Consider the following 17567-nt stretch of genomic DNA (forward strand, 5'->3'; position numbering starts at 1 on the left):
ATACACAGAGCCAACAACTAGTTGCAGACCCTGTATATGCAGCACGGACCCCCAGCTGCAGCAGCAGCAGCCAGAAGCCCTGGGCTAAGGGCTGCTGCCCACGGTGACCACAGAGCCCCGCAAGGGCTGGAGAGAGAGTATCTCTCAACCCCCCAGCTGATGGCCGCCATGGAGGACCCCGCTATTTCGATGTTGCGGGACGCGGATCGTCTACATGTCCCTACTTCGATGTTGAACGTCGAAGTAGGGCGCTATTCCCATCCCCTCATGGGGTTAGCGACTTCGACGTCTCGCCGCCTAACGTCGATTTCAACTTCGAAATAGCGCCCAACACGTGTAGCTGCGACGGGCACTATTTCGAAGTTACTGCCGCTACTTCGAAGTAGCGTGCACGTGTAGACGCAGCCATAGAGTCCCAAATCCATTTCCAGACTTGCTTTTATTATGTGGTATGAGACAGCCTGCTACCAAGGCCTGTGGCAGTTGCTACCCCTTTTGCCAACTAATTGCTCTGTTAAACTCTACTGTATGCTGTGTAAGAGTGCAGAAATGTCAAAAAACACAGCTATCACATGGAAATTTTTAGCCCTTAATAAAATCTCTCCCCTTTCAAAATTTCCCTCTCAAAAGCCCCCTTCACTTTAATTAAAGCCATGTATACCTTCAAACCTACCTACATTTTAATATGCATTCTAAACATAAAGAAGGCCTCAGTATGGCACTAAATGTAGTATGCACATTTGAAATGCACTGTAAAGAACTGTTTCATAACAAATGGATCACTGATACGACTGAAAGCAAAAATGGAGTGCACGAAGTACAGCATGTTATTTAAATTAGACTGTAAACATTTCACTTTTATCATGTCAGTCCCACTCAAGATGTTTCTCCTCTGCCTTTTGTAGGGGAGTGCCTTATACTATCACAGCAGTAGCCTGTTCTCTCTCAGTGGTCTTACCACCCAAGGGCATCAGGAAGCCAAAAGAGGAATTCTGAGGTAGGTAATTATTAATGGGAGAACTGACGTAGAAAGTATAACAGCTTTCCCAAGGTCATGACAGAAGCTTGTGCCAGAGCTTGGAATGGAATAAACTTCAGCATTCATTCCCCTGGTTCTAAAAATGGCACATCCAATGATCAGCATGTGAGTTCTGCAAATTATGCAACAGTGATCTTCAGGGAGGAAATGAGATTCCCCTCGCAGATTACAGAGGTGAGTTTTGCCACATCATATTTAATGCTGCACTATTTCTGATCACTAGAAGGCAATTACATGTCTGGTCAAAGCATAATGAATTTTCCCAGTATTCTTTTGCTCCTGTACCCTTTAACAGAAAGCAATGAATGTATTAGCTACAAATAAAGAACTAACTGAATTGCTTTATGAAGAGGGTTTAAATGATTTCAGCATTTTACATTTTTAAGAAAAATAGAGTCGATGATATATAAAACAAATGCACATTCTTATTTATTACATTAGGCCTGCATTATCAAGGGCACTTATGCCCTTCAGTCAAACATTGGGAATTATGCTATGACCCAAGTAATTACATTACTTCTAACGGGATTAGTTTGAGAGAGAGAGAGAGAGAGAGAGAGAGAGAGAGAGAGTTTGTATGTAGCAAGAGTCAAGGAGAAATTGAACATTTGTGAGAATAATCATTAAGTTTTCAGTTACATTAGCTGGGTCACATATTACCAAGTACATCAGATCTCATGCATCAAGACATAAGATAATTCAAGAAGACAGTTTTCATCCATGAATGGTGTTGTACAGTTGGTCAGGTACATTATTTGGAGGGAGGAAGGATACATGCATTTAGTCTTGAGGCACAGAACAGAGGTCAGGAGTCCCAGGTTCTATTTCTTTCTCTGTCACAGGCTTTCTACATTATCTTGACCATGTTACTTACACCAAATGTAGGCTAAAGAGCAGGAGCTGCAACAATAGTACAGGCAGCCCTTTCCTTAGCTTCCCCTCAATCTTACCAGTCATGTATTGGAGAACAATATTTTTGTTTTAATTTTCCATCCTTTGTGTTGTCTCTGTGCCCAATGATCCCCTTGAGGAATATAGTGGCCATGTCTACACTAGCAAGCTCTTTCAAAAGATTTTTTGAAAGGAAGGGCTCTTTTGAAAGAGCCCATGGAGCATCCACACACAAAAAGTGTTCTTTCAAAAGTAAATCAAAAGAAAGCAGTGCTCCTTTCAAAAACACTTTTCCACTCCCATTTCAGGAAAAGCGCCCCCTTTTGAAAGATTCTTTCAAAAGAAAGTGTTTGTAGACGCTCCGCGGGGCCCGTCTTTCAAAAGAGCAGTCCTTATGGCTCCAGATATTTCAGCCCCTGGCCCATTCTTTCAAAAGAGTGGGGACTGTGTGGACGCTATAGAAAGAACGGATCAATTTTTTGATCTGCTTTTTTTGTGTGCGGACACTCATTCAAAAGGTGTTTTTTTTCAGAAGAGATCTTCTAGAAGAACTTATTTCAAAAGACTTCTGTAGTGTAGATGTAGCCAGTGTGATGTAGCATGTGTTAAGGGAAGTATTCCATTCGCTCTCACTGAATCTTCACAAAGCTGTACTATACAGAAAACACAGGCAAGAAAGGATGGGTCAGTTGATGCTTACCTCTTCTCTTCATTCCATGTGAAACACCTCACCTTGGCCACTGTCAGAAGACAGGATTCTGGGCTAGGTGGACATTGGATCCCATATGGACATTCTTATGGTCTTATCTATAGGAAAATGTAGGAATCTTCCCTAAGGAGAGATCCAAGTCTAAATAAATTACCTATTTAAGGTACTTGAAATGCCCCAAATAATCCTGTGAGATAGAGAAGTGACACTATTGCTGTTTTACAGGAGGGAAATGGAGGCAGCCTAACCACTGAGCATTCTCTCATTCATAAGGCTCTACACAAAATCTCCAGGGGGAATTCATTTCTCCTCTAGACTTTGGCCACAGACAAACTGATTTCAGTGACTAACAAGATCAGACAATCTATCTTTCACATCTGTATTATCCCAAGATATCATGTACTTTAATGCTTACTGTAGCGGAGTGCATGTTCCAAGGCATTCTGGCTATGTCTACACTAGCATTCCTCTTTCAAAAGAGGCATGCAAATGAGGGAAATAAAAATGCAAATGAGGCACATATTTACATATCTGGCACCTCATTCGTGTATTCTCCTTTCAAAATATCTTCTGTTGAAAGAAGAAAGCAGCGTAGACACGGCTCTTTCTAAAGTAATCCCCATTGTCAAAAAAAACCCTTCTTCCTATTTTTTATGTAGGAAGAAGAGTTCTTTCGAAGATGGGGTTTACTTTCAAAAGATCCATGTCTACACTGCTTTTCTTCTTTCAAAAGAAGCTCTTTCAACAGAAGAATATGCAAATGAGGTACCAGATATGTAAATCTGCATCTCATTTGCATTTAGATTTCCCTCATTTGCATGCCTCTTTCAAAAGAGGAATGCTAGTGTAGACACAGCCTCTAAGTGGCTGATTAATTTCCAGTTCACTCCAACAGGTATCACCTCATTAAAGTGTTCATTAGTTTGTCTTATTTATTATCCTCCACAGATGGGCCAGAATGTACAAAGTTAATTTTCATGATTTTCTTTACTTCACATGTGCCCTAGGCAGGCAGTGGTGGGGAGGTGCATGTGTGGAAATAAAGGTATTTTAATTGTTTCTTAAGCAATGTGGGTTCAATTCATGCGGAGAAAAGGTTTAAAAAAATTAAGCCTCAATTTGATAAATATGTCAGCAGGTTTGAAAAGCTCACAAAAGCCCAACTTCTGCTGCATTTTCTCATCTCTGCTTGAAATCCTAAGAACAGAGTTCCTGCAGGGGATACACATTACTGAAAAGGAAAGAATGTAAAGCAAACGGAGTTGGGTTTTTTAGCATTTTTCAGAGTGCGTTTGTTTACTGGGCTGCCTTTTCTCTGCCATTTAGCTTCAACTCCATTAAAATATTGATAAGATGGGATGCCAGTAGTGAGCAGTTTGCCCTGATTTTGTGTGTGTGTGTGTGTGTGAGTGAGTGTGTGTGTGAGAGAGAGAGAGAGAGAGAGAGAGAGAGAGAGAGAGAGAGAGACTGGATTGACATGGATTTCTTTGAGAAGAGCATATCAATTGGGAGGAGTGGGGTAGGGGTGGGAGTGTGGAGTAGGACTGGTTCTGAAAATAAGCCAAACATAATGTCATCTGTATTTTAGTCTGCTCCACTGTTTTGCTAATTATGTAATGTAACTGGAAAATAAGCACATCAAATAGTGTTTGTGTTTATGTTGCTATGGCCAGTAATCTCCCAACTTCAGGATGCAAGCTTTTTTCCTCTTGTCTATTAAAGTCTCAATTAATTCTTTCATTATTGTACAGCTCCATTTCATATTTGATTGACTGCTCACATCATGTCAGTGATTTCATATCCTGGGCATAATGGGGATATTTTCCATGAGAAAAATACCCAGGTGATTGCATTTCTTTTCTTTGTTTCTTACCATCTAAATACAGATGAGAACAACTGATTCAGAAAGGTTCTTTTAACAACAAATGTAGCACCATTATAATACTTGAAGTGCACCCTCTATCCCTCTATCCCTCTATCCACTGGCAATGGACAAAATAGGCTAGCCCATTATCAGCAGTATTCCTCAAGAAAGGAGAAAAAACAAGTCAGATTAGTCAGGGGAGATGTGACCCATTGTCAGATTCTAATGTAGAGGTGTGAACTTCCAGCACAGAGAAACTGCTTTTGTGAGGGGCCAGCCACTCCCAGTCTCTGTTTAATCCTTGGTTGATGGAGTTAAATTTGCAAATTAATTGCAGCTCAGAGATTTCTCTCTCCATTTATTTTTCAAATTTTTTTGTTGTAGGATGGCTACTTTTAAATTGTTACTGGGTGTCCAGGGAGATTGAAGTGTTCTCCAACAGGTCTGTGTATGTTGCCATTCCTGATGTCCGATTTATATAAATCAGGACTTCTTGTTATTCTAGTTTACATAATCCCCCAGAACTAGATGCACAGAAGTTCATGGTGCCTAACATTTAGGTGCTTAGAAAAATCACTGTAGCTGACAAAGCCTGTTTGGTGCCTAGGTTCCCTATATAATGAAAGGAAAGAGAGAACCTCTTTGGAATGAGATCTGCAAAAGCCAGGATAACAATATCCATCTAAGTTAGTCAGTGGTTGATGCTGGCTAGAGTGGTATATTCTAAGGGATGTAGTTGGGGGTGTGAAAATTCTGGATGGTGGTACAGACTCTGGGGTGGGACTGGAGAAGAGGACCTGGGGTGCAGGAGAGCCATCAAGGCTGAGGTGAAGGGTTGGGAAGCAGGCTTTGGGTGGCAGTTAATTCAATTTACGCCCAGAAGAAGCTGGCATGTCCCTCCTGTCCAGCTCCTATGTGGAGGCATGCCAAGGCAGTTGTGCAAACTGCTCTGTGTGCTGGTGCCACCCTCATAGCTCCCATTGGCCACAGTTCCCAGCCACTGGGAGCTAGAGAGCAGATACTTGGGTTGGGGAAGTCTTGCAGCACCATGGCAGGCAGGGAACCTGCCTTAGCCCACTGCGCCACCGACCAAATTTTTAATGGTCAGTAGCTCTGACTGAAGCCAGGGTCCTTTTTCATCTGGGCATTTTGATCAAAAGCTGAACACCTGACAATCCAGCCTGGGGCTCAGGTGGGAGGTAAGTGTCCAGACACCAAGGTTGAAGTAGCAGCATGGAGGCCCAAAAGCAGAGCCTTAGGTAGCCAAGAAAAGCTGCAAAAATGTAGGTACCAAGTGATTTGCAGGCAGGATTTTTGTGCATGATAGTGATCCCAAAATTGGGACTTAACATCCAAATGCTTCTGTAAATCCAAGCCCTCTTCCACACCCACATTATGCCATAAGGGGGCTCCTATCTGTTAAGGCAATATTTGGTCAATGGACTGTATGGTTTTGAGAGGGAACATATAACTCAGACATGTTTTGAGACATTATAAGTATCAGGAAGTTTGCTTTAAATTGAAGCCAGAGGATCCATGACAGCAGCCAGAGATCACGTTGGCATTTTAGGATGCCCTGGCCTACTCTTTCAATGAAAATACACCATCAGCTGTGAGTAGGTTGTCTATTACACGTTTAGCTGATACCTCCTGTTGAATGGAACGAAAAGCAGATACCTTCAAGGGTGCCACTAAGTTTTTTGTCTCCACAGACAAAGGAGAACATTTAAACTGGTGTAGGGACACATCTGAAGCCTGTACATCTCTCCAACCCCATTGTTTTCATCACCTCTGGAAAGCCTCATCTTTTTAAATACTGGTATAATTCATTTATCTGTGTATTTAGAGTCTTCATAATGGCAGATTAATAGTTCTGTGAAATCAGATAGAGTTACATTGGTAACAATAATGAAGTAAGCATTAAAATTAACTGAAAGAACAAAAGTTCCAATTAGACAGGTAAGAGCATATATTTCCTATTCTCAGAAGTCTTTACTCAGCCCAAGATATTTTTGCCTGAATGTGGACTAAAGGATCAAGTCTCATGAATGTAAGTAGCTGACTGGACAACACTTAGTACTTACATAGCAGTTTTTGTAGAGGAGCTCAAGGCCCTTTACAAATGTTAGTAAATCAGACATCACGCAAGTATTATAGCACCCATTTTACAGATAGGTAAACTGAGGTGAAACGTGATTATATAAGTTTCCTAAAGGACCTTCTTTTTCCTATCTTACTGTATTGTCATTTCCTTTTTTCCTTTTCCTATGTCTTTACTTCATTTGTTGATTTTAGTTCAGCCAAAACCAGAATTAGCATGTATTTCTTGTATACATTTTAAAGTATACTGTACACGATTATATGATTCTTATACACAATATCAGTGAACAAATCATACGTAGACTAAGCAAACGTCCTCTAACCCCTCCCCTCTGAATGGGGAATGCAAACATTGAAGAGGTTTTTTTTTCTCTTCCCCACCCCCACCCTTGAACTTCTCTCCATAAGCTGTATAACATTTTTATTAACATTAACATTTGATGTTCCCTAACTACATTTCATATGTCCATTTTGATCTGTCTTTGCCAACACTACATTTGTTTCACTTAAATCCCAAACCTACGAGCTAAAGTTAGATTTACAGACATTTAGATTTCTAAGGTCAAAATCCTGAGATAAAGGTTGATTAGTATTTTCTCTGAACGTAATGGAAGGCCTTAATGGGCCATATGGCATTCCTGGCTCTAATGTGCTTGTCTTTAGTTTATATTGGCTAAGGCCATTTTAAACTACAGGAATAAAAACTAAACAAAGTACAATATTTTCAAGCCCCAAGCGAGCATTTTCAAACACTGACGAACAGAAATTCTCAACTTTAGAGACCCTTTTTTTTTCTAATTATTGAACATACGGTGTATGATAACGAGCAATGTATCACAACTTGCATGAGCGCAGATATAAACTATTTTTGGTAGAAGATTTTGCAATTTTTTCACTTTAAAATTAAAATCATTTATTATTTTATCACAGTAAGTTAAATCTTTGCTGTTTTCCTTTGCTATTAATAAAATCCTTTAAAACCCACTTTCCTGTTATTAAAATGTCCACTATTTACAAACGTACAGAATGATTACTGCGTACAATGACTCATAAATGGTAAAATCATTTTGCGGCACTGTTATAAATTATTTCTTATTAAAACAATACCTGGCAAGCAAACAATTCATTTGCATATCAGATGAGTAGGAAATAATATCTGATAGTTTACACCCTAGCACCAAAAGGAGATGAAGTGGGAGTCTGAGTACTCTCTCTTAGAAGGAAATCTGAGCAATAAAAAAGGTTTTGATACAGCTATCACATCAAATTCAAGTTCAGTATTTCTAGTTGCACTTCCTATTGCTGACTTAACCGTGCTTTGATTTGCCACTCTGCTAATGGACCCTTCGGAATCAATTTTGAATGTACCGGGGTCAACATGCATTCAGGCTTCACACAAGTGGCTATGGCCAAACACAGACACTATCACACATTGCTCATGACTTGCCTCTCGCGGATTTGATGATGATCTGAGGAAACTGGGAAAGAACGAATGCAGGAAAACTTGAGATGCAAGTCTCTGAGCAGAACAGGAGGAAGGAATAGCTCAGTGGCTTGAGCAGTAAACCTGAGCTTGATACTGAAGGAAGCCATTTAGGGATCTGGAGTGAATAGATTTACAAAAAAATACAAAAACAAACAAAAAAAAAACCTGATGGTGCTTGGTGGACTGGACTCAATAGCCGTGTCTACACGTGCACGCTACTTCGAAGTAGCGGCACTAACTTCGAAATAGCGCCCTTCACAGCTACACGTGTTGGGCGCTATTTCGATGTCAACATCGATGTTAGGCGGCGAGACGTCGAAGCCGCTAACCCCATGAGGGGATGGAAATAGCGCCCTATGTCAACGTTCAACGTCGAAGTAGGGACAGTGTAGTCGTTGCTCATCCCGCAACTTCGAAATAGTGGGGTCCGCCATGGCGGCCATCAGCTGAGGGGTTGAGAGACGCTCTCTCTCCAGCCCCTGCGGGGCTCTATGGTCACTGTGTGCAGCAGCCCTTAGCCCAGGGCTTCTGGCTGCTGCTGTGGCAGCTGGGGATCCATGCTGCATGCACAGGGTCTGCAATCAGTTGTCGGCTCTGTGGATCTTGTGTTGTTTAGTGCAACTGTGTCTGGGAGGGGCCCTTTAAGGAAGCGGCTTGCTGTTGAGTCCACCCTGTGACCCTGTCTGCAGCTGTGCCTGGCACCCTTATTTCGATGTGTGCTACTTTGGCGTGTAGACGTTCCCTCGCAGCGCCTATTTCGATGTGGTGCTGCGCAACGTCGATGTTGAACATCGATGTTGCCGGCCCTGGAGGACGTGTAGACGTTATTCATCGAAATAGCCTATTTCGATGTCGCCACTTCGAAATAGGCTACTTCGATGTAGGCTTCACGTGTAGACGTAGCCAATGATTTCCTAAGCTCCCTGCCAGCGCTATGAGATGTGTATAGAGGTGGCTGGTCTGAGACTCCCTGTTCCGCACCCATGCAGAACAATATGCTGACTTGCAAGCACCACACAGAGTAAGAAGATATTTCAGTGACACTGGTGCCTTGCCTCTTAAGACACTGCCATTTAAACCCTCTAGTCAGTGGGCCACTTTAATTGCTGACTTCTTTAAGAATCTGAAATCAGATCTTGGTAGTCTCAAGCCTAATTTCAAATGAATGAGCTTTCACAGAAACCCTCAATCTTGCAGTGTGCCCCTTTGGAACATATCAGTGGCCCCCTCTGGGGAAAAAAAGGTGAAATATTACCACCGTTATGCTGCCAAAGTCAGATAAAGAACCTGCCCAGTTCTCTCACTCTGCTCACTAACAAGAAGAAAAATATTAGAGTTGAAAGAAAACCTCATGAGGTCATCTAGTCCAACCCCTGCTCAAAGGAGTACTAACACCAGCTAAATCATCCCAGATCCAGGGCTTGATGAACCTGGCCTTAGAAACCTCTAACGGTGGAGATTCTGCTACCTCTTTAGGGGCTTGTCAACACTACCACCCTCCTTCGAAGGAAGGATGGTAAGTAGGTGTTGGGAGTTTACTAATCAAGTGCTGCCGTGCATAGGCAGCACTTCATTAAGCAAATTCCCCACCGCAGCAACTTCAAAGTTTTAAACTTCGATGTACTGGACTCCCAACACCCTACTTACCATCCTTCATTCAAAGGAGGATGGTAGTGTAGACACAGCCTAGGTGACTCTTTCCAGTGCTTCTCCACCTCCTACTGGACTAGTTTTTCCTAATATACAGTCTATATCTTACCTGCTGCAATTTGAGATCCTCTCTGGAACCTTCTTCAGGTAGCTAGAGGCCACTATGAATCTCCCCCTCACTCTTGTCTTCTGAAAACTAAATAAGCCCAGTTCCCTCAGTGTCTCCTTGTAAGTCATGTACCCCAGGCCTCCATTCATTTTTGTTTCCCTCTGCTGAACTCTCTTCATATTCTTTTTGCAAAGAGGGACCCAAAACTGAATGCAATACTCCAGATGTGCCCTTACCATTGCCAAATAGAGGGGATTAATCACTTCCTTCGATTTGCTGACCGTGCTCCAACTAACACAGCCCAATATGCCATTATCCAGCTTGTCTACAGTAGTCCACGAGTCCTCTTCGGACGAACTGCCACTTAGTCAGTTGTTTCCCAGCCTGTAGTAGTGCTTGGGATTCTTCCATCCTCAGAGTCACTCTGCACTTATCCTTGTTGAACATCATCACATTTCTTTTGTCTAAGTCACTCTGGACCTTATCACTACACTTCAGCATACCTACATCTTTCCTGCTGCTTAGTGTAATCTGAAAACTCCTGAGAGTGCAACCCATCCTTTTGTGCAGATCACTGATGAAGATGTTAAACAAAACCAGACCCCAGACCAACCCCTGGGGCACTCCTCTTGATGCCTGCTACCAACTAGACTTCAAGCCAGTTTGCTACCCATTGAGCTGATGACCTAGCCAGCTTTCTATCCACCTTATAGTTTATTCATCCAGGACACAGTTCTTTAACTTGCTAACAAGAATACTACAAGAGACTGAATCATAAATTTTACAAAATTCAAGGTGACCATGATAAACACATGAGAATGAACTGGCTTAGGGCTTCCTTACAAAGTCAGGTAATATACTCTAGAGGGTGCCATTTCTAAAGTTCACTAACATATTGTTCATTATTTGGTCTAAAGAGTCTTTCCTGGCACACACTAAAGGTTCCTTTGTATGCTATAATGTAGTACTACTCTAAGCAGCTCTACATTAAAGCACACTAGCAAGATAAACTTTGACCACCTAATGAGAAATATGTCAATGAGCTTTGGAATTCTCGGCTTTTTACTGTGCATTATGCCGCTGTGTAGAAAACCCCTTAGGGTAACAGTCATGAAACCTATCACGTTAAATGATGATTTCACCAAGAGTACCACTCTTCTACCTCAACAGTTTCCTTCAGGAGATGGGGAAAAGACAGATACTATAATTAGATGCTTAGAATCTCTCCTTCAGGAGACAACTCTGTTAAGATACATATTTTAGAAGCAGGAGAATGAATTTTGAACAATGTAGAATCTATACTGTTATAAAAGGCACGTTGTCTGTCCATCTGTCTGTCTGTCCCAGAAAGTGCAAGAAACAGCAATTCTGCAGAGTGACCACTGGGGGCAGCTGCAGCAAGAAAACAGTTGACGTGGAGAAGGAGCTCCTGACCTTCCCTGACTATGGATGGCTAAGTGCCTCCCAGCACCCCACATGGGGAGCTCTGCTGCTTCCCTACACCCCTGCCAACTGCTATGGCCATGATACCCTGCCCTGCTCCCACCATTAAGCTGGGGCTGGGGCTGGGGCAAGCAGATCAGCCCCAGCTCCCATCATCCCTGCTTCTCTGGTCAGGACTGAAGGAAAGAGCCCTAGCCCCAGCTTCTCCCCTCCCCCACAGAGGACCACAGCCAGGTCCCCCAAGCTGCAGCATCCCTGCCCCATTCCCTGAACACCACAGCCTGGTTCTGGGCCCATGTTCCCCCATGAGGTGGTGCTGGAGCCAGACCCACTGCCACAGCCCATCCCTGGCCTCCCCGCTCCCCCCAGGTGGTGCAGCTGGGGCTCCCATAGGCCCCACAGACCTGGGGATTGGGCCAGAGAAGCATCCCCTGTGGCCCAGTCCTGACCTCACCAGCCTTCCCTTCAGACATATGGCCAGGGATGATCACCTTGGAGCTGGGGCTGGGGCTGGGGCAGGGCAGGCCCTCCCGAAGGCCAGGCCCAGAGTCACAGCCCTGCCTCAGATTTATTGCCCCTCCCCTCCCAGAGCTCTCATGACCCCCTTGCATCTCCTCTACCACAGCTGAGGCCCAGCTGGGAGCCATGGCTTGATGCCCCCCCCACACCCAGGGCAGGAATTGTGGCTAGGACCCATGGCCCAAACTGTCCCCCTGGTACAAGATGAGGGGCTGGGAGCCACAGACCAGCCTTGGCTCCCATGTCCCACTGCCCTGCCCTGGAGATGAGGCCAGGATGGGGTCACCCCTACCCTATAAATGGGCCCAGCTCCATGGACCAGCCCTGGCCCTCATGCTTCCCCCAGACCCTGCTCCTCAGAGCTAGGGCTGGGCTGGGAACTGCGGCCCAAACCAACTTCCCCTCACTCCACATAGAGGTGGGGGTGGGGCAGGAGGTGCGACTTGATCTGCCTTCCCAATACAGGCCAAGATGCTGGAAGCCATGACCCAGTCCCTCTGGTGGACAGGCAGCAGGGCCAGGAGTCATGGCCCACACCGCCCCACTCCAAGAACAAGCAGGGGGACCTGGAAGCCACAGCCTCACTTGAGCACCCCTCCCCTGGGGAGAGGCAGGGGGACTGGGAGCCACAGCCTGTTGCTCCCCACCACCTCACAGGGACCAGCAGGGCAGGTGGGGGGACAGAAGCCATGGCTCAGCCTGACTCACCCCCCAGGTCAGGTGGGGACAGGCAGGGGAGGCCAGGAGCTGTGGCCCCACCCTCCCTCCCTGAAGCCATTGTAGGTGTCCCCGGCAAGCACTCCATACCTCCAAGACCCATGCTCTGAGCCCCATCATATACCCAACCCTGCACCCTGCCCCTCCTCCCTACATTTAATCCTGCACCCTCTGCCCTTTGACATTAGCCCCATCCAATTCTTCTAGCTTCTACCCTCACTCCTGCATCCCACTGCTTGGCCACCCCCCCCCCCCATCTAACCCCCTGCCCTGAGCCCCTTTATAACCAACCTCCTGCACCCCCACTCCTTGCCCTGAGCCCCCCCCATCTACTGCCCTGACTCCTCCACCCCCACTCCTTTCCCTGAGCCCTGCTATTTAAATAAGTCACAAGACCACTATTTAAATAAATGTGCACATTTTCCTTTTAATTTTCAGTTTTGTAACATAACTTCAGCAAAATAAAAATTCCCATTTAAAAAAAATTTATTAAGCCAGTAACTTACTATTTTTTCTACCTAGCATAGCTAAGATAATGTAATTTCTCTCTCACCAACAGCACTTAGTCAAGTAAAAGATATTACCTCAACCTCCTTGTGTCTGTAATGTAAGCACAAGACTCTATTGTAAGGTCTTCATCCACATAAGCTTGTTGCTGTGCAGTTCACTGTGATTGTTGGGAACGGTCATGGGAGGGAAAAATAGAAAAAGAAGAGCTTAAAGATTCACAATACCACCGATATTCTATTTTCAAAAGATACATTTTAGTTATTTTTTTGCCATTTGGTAAATGTCTTGTTCCCTTGCTTCCTTACCACTTGTTTCCTGGCCAGAATGGAATTGGTTAACTATATTCAGAATGACTTAAATTCAGATGTGAGCGTGTATAATAATCATGCTGGAAAAAAGTGATAATTAAAAGTCTGAAGTACAAAAGGGTAATGCACTGTCCTCTTCCCCAGTAGGGAAGTTCATTAGCAGTGGAATCATGTCATTTGCCCATCTGTTCATAATTGCATTCACCACAGGAATTAAGTGAAGGAAGTGACATCATATACTCCTTGTAAACATGAGCCTGTAAATCACATGTGTGTTCCTACCTGCATGGATGCTTGCTGGAACACTAATTGAACCTTTTCTCCAGCTCAGCAAAGACAGATGACCCCATCCAATTTACACGATTGACTAATCAGGTCCCTCTGAATGAATGCTCTGAGGGAAGAAGTGGGGGTGGCGGACGATGACACAGCCTCTGTATACTAGCAAGGCCATATTGAGGGGGTAATTATCCTTCCACTGGTTGGAGATATAGCTCTTATTTGTATGTCCTAAATATCGGGTGTTTAGCAGCTGCTGTAATATCAATGGGCGATTGAAATAGGCCCTCATTAGATTAGCACTGAGCTTATTGCTTGTGCCAGTCTCATTATTATTGGTGACTAAACTGGCAGATTGTCAGGATGCCTCATGGCGAGATGGGCTTTTGCAGCTCTTTGTTTCTAGTTATTATAAACAATGAAGTGAAAGCAATCCCCTGGGCATAGTCATGTCTCAGATGTTTTTGTGAGAAGCAATCAGCTTGCAGAAGCAGCAATGGTAAACAACTCCTTATTTTAAGGAGCGATATTAATTAAAGCATGAAGCATGGTGCTGAAAGAGAACTTGTTAATTATTTAATGTCACCTGCACTGATCAAGCCCACCACTTGGAAATTGTTTCATTTTGTCTCAAATGAATTCTGCCTGTCATCTGAACCAATAAGAAAATGTGTGTTCCTAAGCAAGCACTTGTGAGTCATCATATCTGAATGTACAAAATGCATATTTTGTTACTTCTAAAGAATGACCCATCACCTTACGTAGTATTTATAAACTAAACTGAGGTCATTGCATTCAGAAGAGGATTTAAAGGGAACATCAAGTTGGCTTCCACAGCAAAGATTCATGGTTCTTGAAATACCCAGTTCATCTACTGGTATCACTATCTACCACGGGAATATGTGGAAACTCAACTGTTATATGAAACAATGGAAACCAAGGGCTTGACATCCGCTCACACACACACAGACACTGAGAAGGGAGGAGAGAGAGAGAGGTCTTAACTTCCAGGAAGATTTCATATTCAAAAATTACCCTAATTTCAGTGATGACAGAATTTCACCTTTGGCTCATGGTATGAAACCATTTCTTCTCCAAGCTGAATATAGGAAGTACAAAGATAAACAAAAATAACAAACACTGGGGCTATGTCTACTCTACAGAGATCTTTCAAAAGAAACTCTTCCAGAAGATCTCTTCTAAAAGAGCTTCTTTCAGAAGAGTGCATCCACACACAGAAAAATCAGATCAAAAAGAGTGATTTGCTCTTTCGAAAGAGAGCATCCACATAGCCCCCACCCTCTTGAGTCATTCACCCCTCATTGATAACCTTTTTTATGTCTCTTCCTAGAATAATTCACCAAATACAAACCAATCTTGATTGAATGGGAGTTTTGGGACATAAGAGAACTCTATGAGGTCTACAGGACTGGGGTCCAGCCTTGCTGACATTACATGCTTATGCCACAAAACAGAATACTTAGTTTGAAGGCCACTGAGCCTAGTGACCGAAATACATCTACTATATCACCTAATTTTGTCCAGTGCACTAAACAATAGACTGCAACAAATGGCTATTTCCCTTTCTCCCTCCCCCGTCCCCAAAAGAGATCATCAGTTCAGATTTGTAATTGACAGGCAAAGGGCACAAAATCTGAAAAGATGTTGACACAATTATAAAGAATCAAAAGTAAACAAACCCATGAGGGGTGTGAGGCAGCGTGGTGGGAACAGGATAATATAGACATCAATAGCAGCAGTAAAGAGAAAAGGAATTTAGGGAGAAAATGTTGGGGGTGGAGGAGGAAGAGAACATTGATTCACCAAGGGCTGATTTGAAAAACATGATCACTGTTTCTTTGCCTTACATGTGCTAGGCAGGAGAACCTGGAAGCCCTGAGGACACTGTTGAAACAAAAAGGCTTGTATTATTAATGAATGGCAATTCTGATAAACTATAAGATCAATCACAGGGTGAAAGGAATATAAAGCTTACCACAAAGGTTAATTAATTATTTGATGGGTATAGATAAGACAACAGGAGATCCATAGCCCAAGTCAATCTAAACTAAAAGTTGACAGGGCATATCGGGAAGGAGGTTAGCCCCAGGGACAGGTTTATATTCAGGACAAGCAATCAACACATTTAGCTCTGGCAGTCAGTCACGGTTAGCACTGAAGTAAACATGATTAACATGATTCATCGAGGAATTAAAAAGTAACATTTCAATTCATGGAAGTGTAAATGTTTTATTTGCTCCATTAAAAATATATTTATGATTTGTGAGAAAAAAATGCTGCTGTAAGTTACAACTCTATTATCACCTTGCAACACACTAAATTGATTACACAATTATATTTCTAGTTTTTCCTCCTCTGTCATAACTACACTCAAAGGTATCTTAACAGTTTGTAAAGCAACAAGAAGAGGTGTACCTAATCACCAGTAGACAACATTTTTGAATGGGGTTATTTTTACCTTTGAAGATGGTGAATACATATACTAGTAACAGCTTTTCTTTACCATGATTCAGTGCCTTTTTTGTAAAAAAGGAGGAAATGGTACTTAGCTGGTTCCCTTCCACCCTATGCCCAGCTAATTCCATGGCTGGGACTGCCAACATGATACCAGCAAGTACCAACACAAAAAAAAAAAAAAAAAAGCACTGCCGTGATTAAAGATGTGGCGAATCATTATAGTATGGCCTGCAAGATTAAAGCACACACCTACAGGTTTATGCATATTAAAATTCCTGACGTCTGATTTAGATCATTCATTCTTTGGTGTAGGGACTGTCCAGTTTGCCCAGTGAATATGGCACATGATGGCACATGACATATATCACATTAGTGGAGTGCAGATGTATGAGCCCCTGATGGTATGGCTGACATGGGCTACGTCTACACGTGCAGCCAACATCGAAATAGTCTATTTCGATGAATAACGTCTACACGTCCTCCAGGGCCAGCAACGTCGATGTTCAACTTCGACGTTGCTCAGCCCAACATCGAAATAGGCGCAGCGAGGGAACGTCTACACCTCAAAGTAGCACACATCGAAATAGGGATGCCAGGCACAGCTGCAGACAGGGTCACAGGGCAGACTCAACAGCAAGCCGCTCCCTTAAAGGGCCCCTCCCAGACACAGTTGCACTAAACAACACAAGATACACAGAGCCGACAACTGGTTGCAGACCCTGTGCCTGCAGCATAGATCCCCAGCTGCCGCAGAAGCAGCCAGAAGCCCTGGGCTAAGGGCTGCTGCCCACGGTGACCATAGAGCCCCGCAGGGGCTGGAGAGAGAGCATCTCTCAACCCCCCAGCTGATGGCCGCCATGGAGGACCCAGCAATTTCGACGTTGCGGGACGCGGATCGTCTACACGGTCCCTACTTCGACATTGAACGTCGAAGTAGGGTGCTATTCCTATCTCCTCACAAGGTTAGCGACTTCGACGTCTCGCCGCCTAACGTCGAAGTTAACTTCGAAATAGCGCCCGACGCGTGTAGCCGCGACGGGCGCTATTTCGAAGTTGGTGCCACTACTTCGAAGTAGCGTGCACGTGTAGACGCAGCTATGGTTAGGTCCAGTGATCATGTCTCTAGTATAGATATGGGATAGAAGACGTACTATAATGGACCTTAGGGTAACTGTATTATTACAAAAAGATTTTTAACACCAGATTACAAAGGGAGACATTTGAATTTGAATTCATTTGGAAGTTTGATGCATTTAACCTGAAATTGAACAAGAATCTCTATTACCTTATGCATTAAAAGGACAAGTTCCTCACTTTTCATATTTGCAGAAATGGCACACATCCCACTTAACTTAATTTACTCTTCCCAGAGGTCCACTTAATGATAAGTGAGTCCACTCTCGCCCTGCTTTTTTCTCTTTCTTTCTTTTTTCTTCACACCTCCCCCCGCCACTAACCCAGCTAT

At 43.6% G+C, this 17567-nt stretch overlaps 1 long non-coding RNA gene across 1 annotated transcript in view; it reads right to left on the minus strand.

Annotated features, from left to right (window-relative positions):
• LOC142010393 (uncharacterized) overlaps positions 1-17567 on the minus strand; it is a 40399-nt gene that overhangs the window by 11371 nt on the left and 11461 nt on the right. Inside the window, exon 2 of the long non-coding RNA XR_012644781.1 lies at positions 13112-13194. This is a non-coding gene — a long non-coding RNA (uncharacterized LOC142010393). The remainder of the gene's footprint in view (positions 1-13111; positions 13195-17567) is intronic.

This window comes from Carettochelys insculpta, chromosome 3 (assembly GCF_033958435.1).
Source record: "Carettochelys insculpta isolate YL-2023 chromosome 3, ASM3395843v1, whole genome shotgun sequence".
NCBI lineage: Eukaryota > Metazoa > Chordata > Testudines > Carettochelyidae > Carettochelys > Carettochelys insculpta.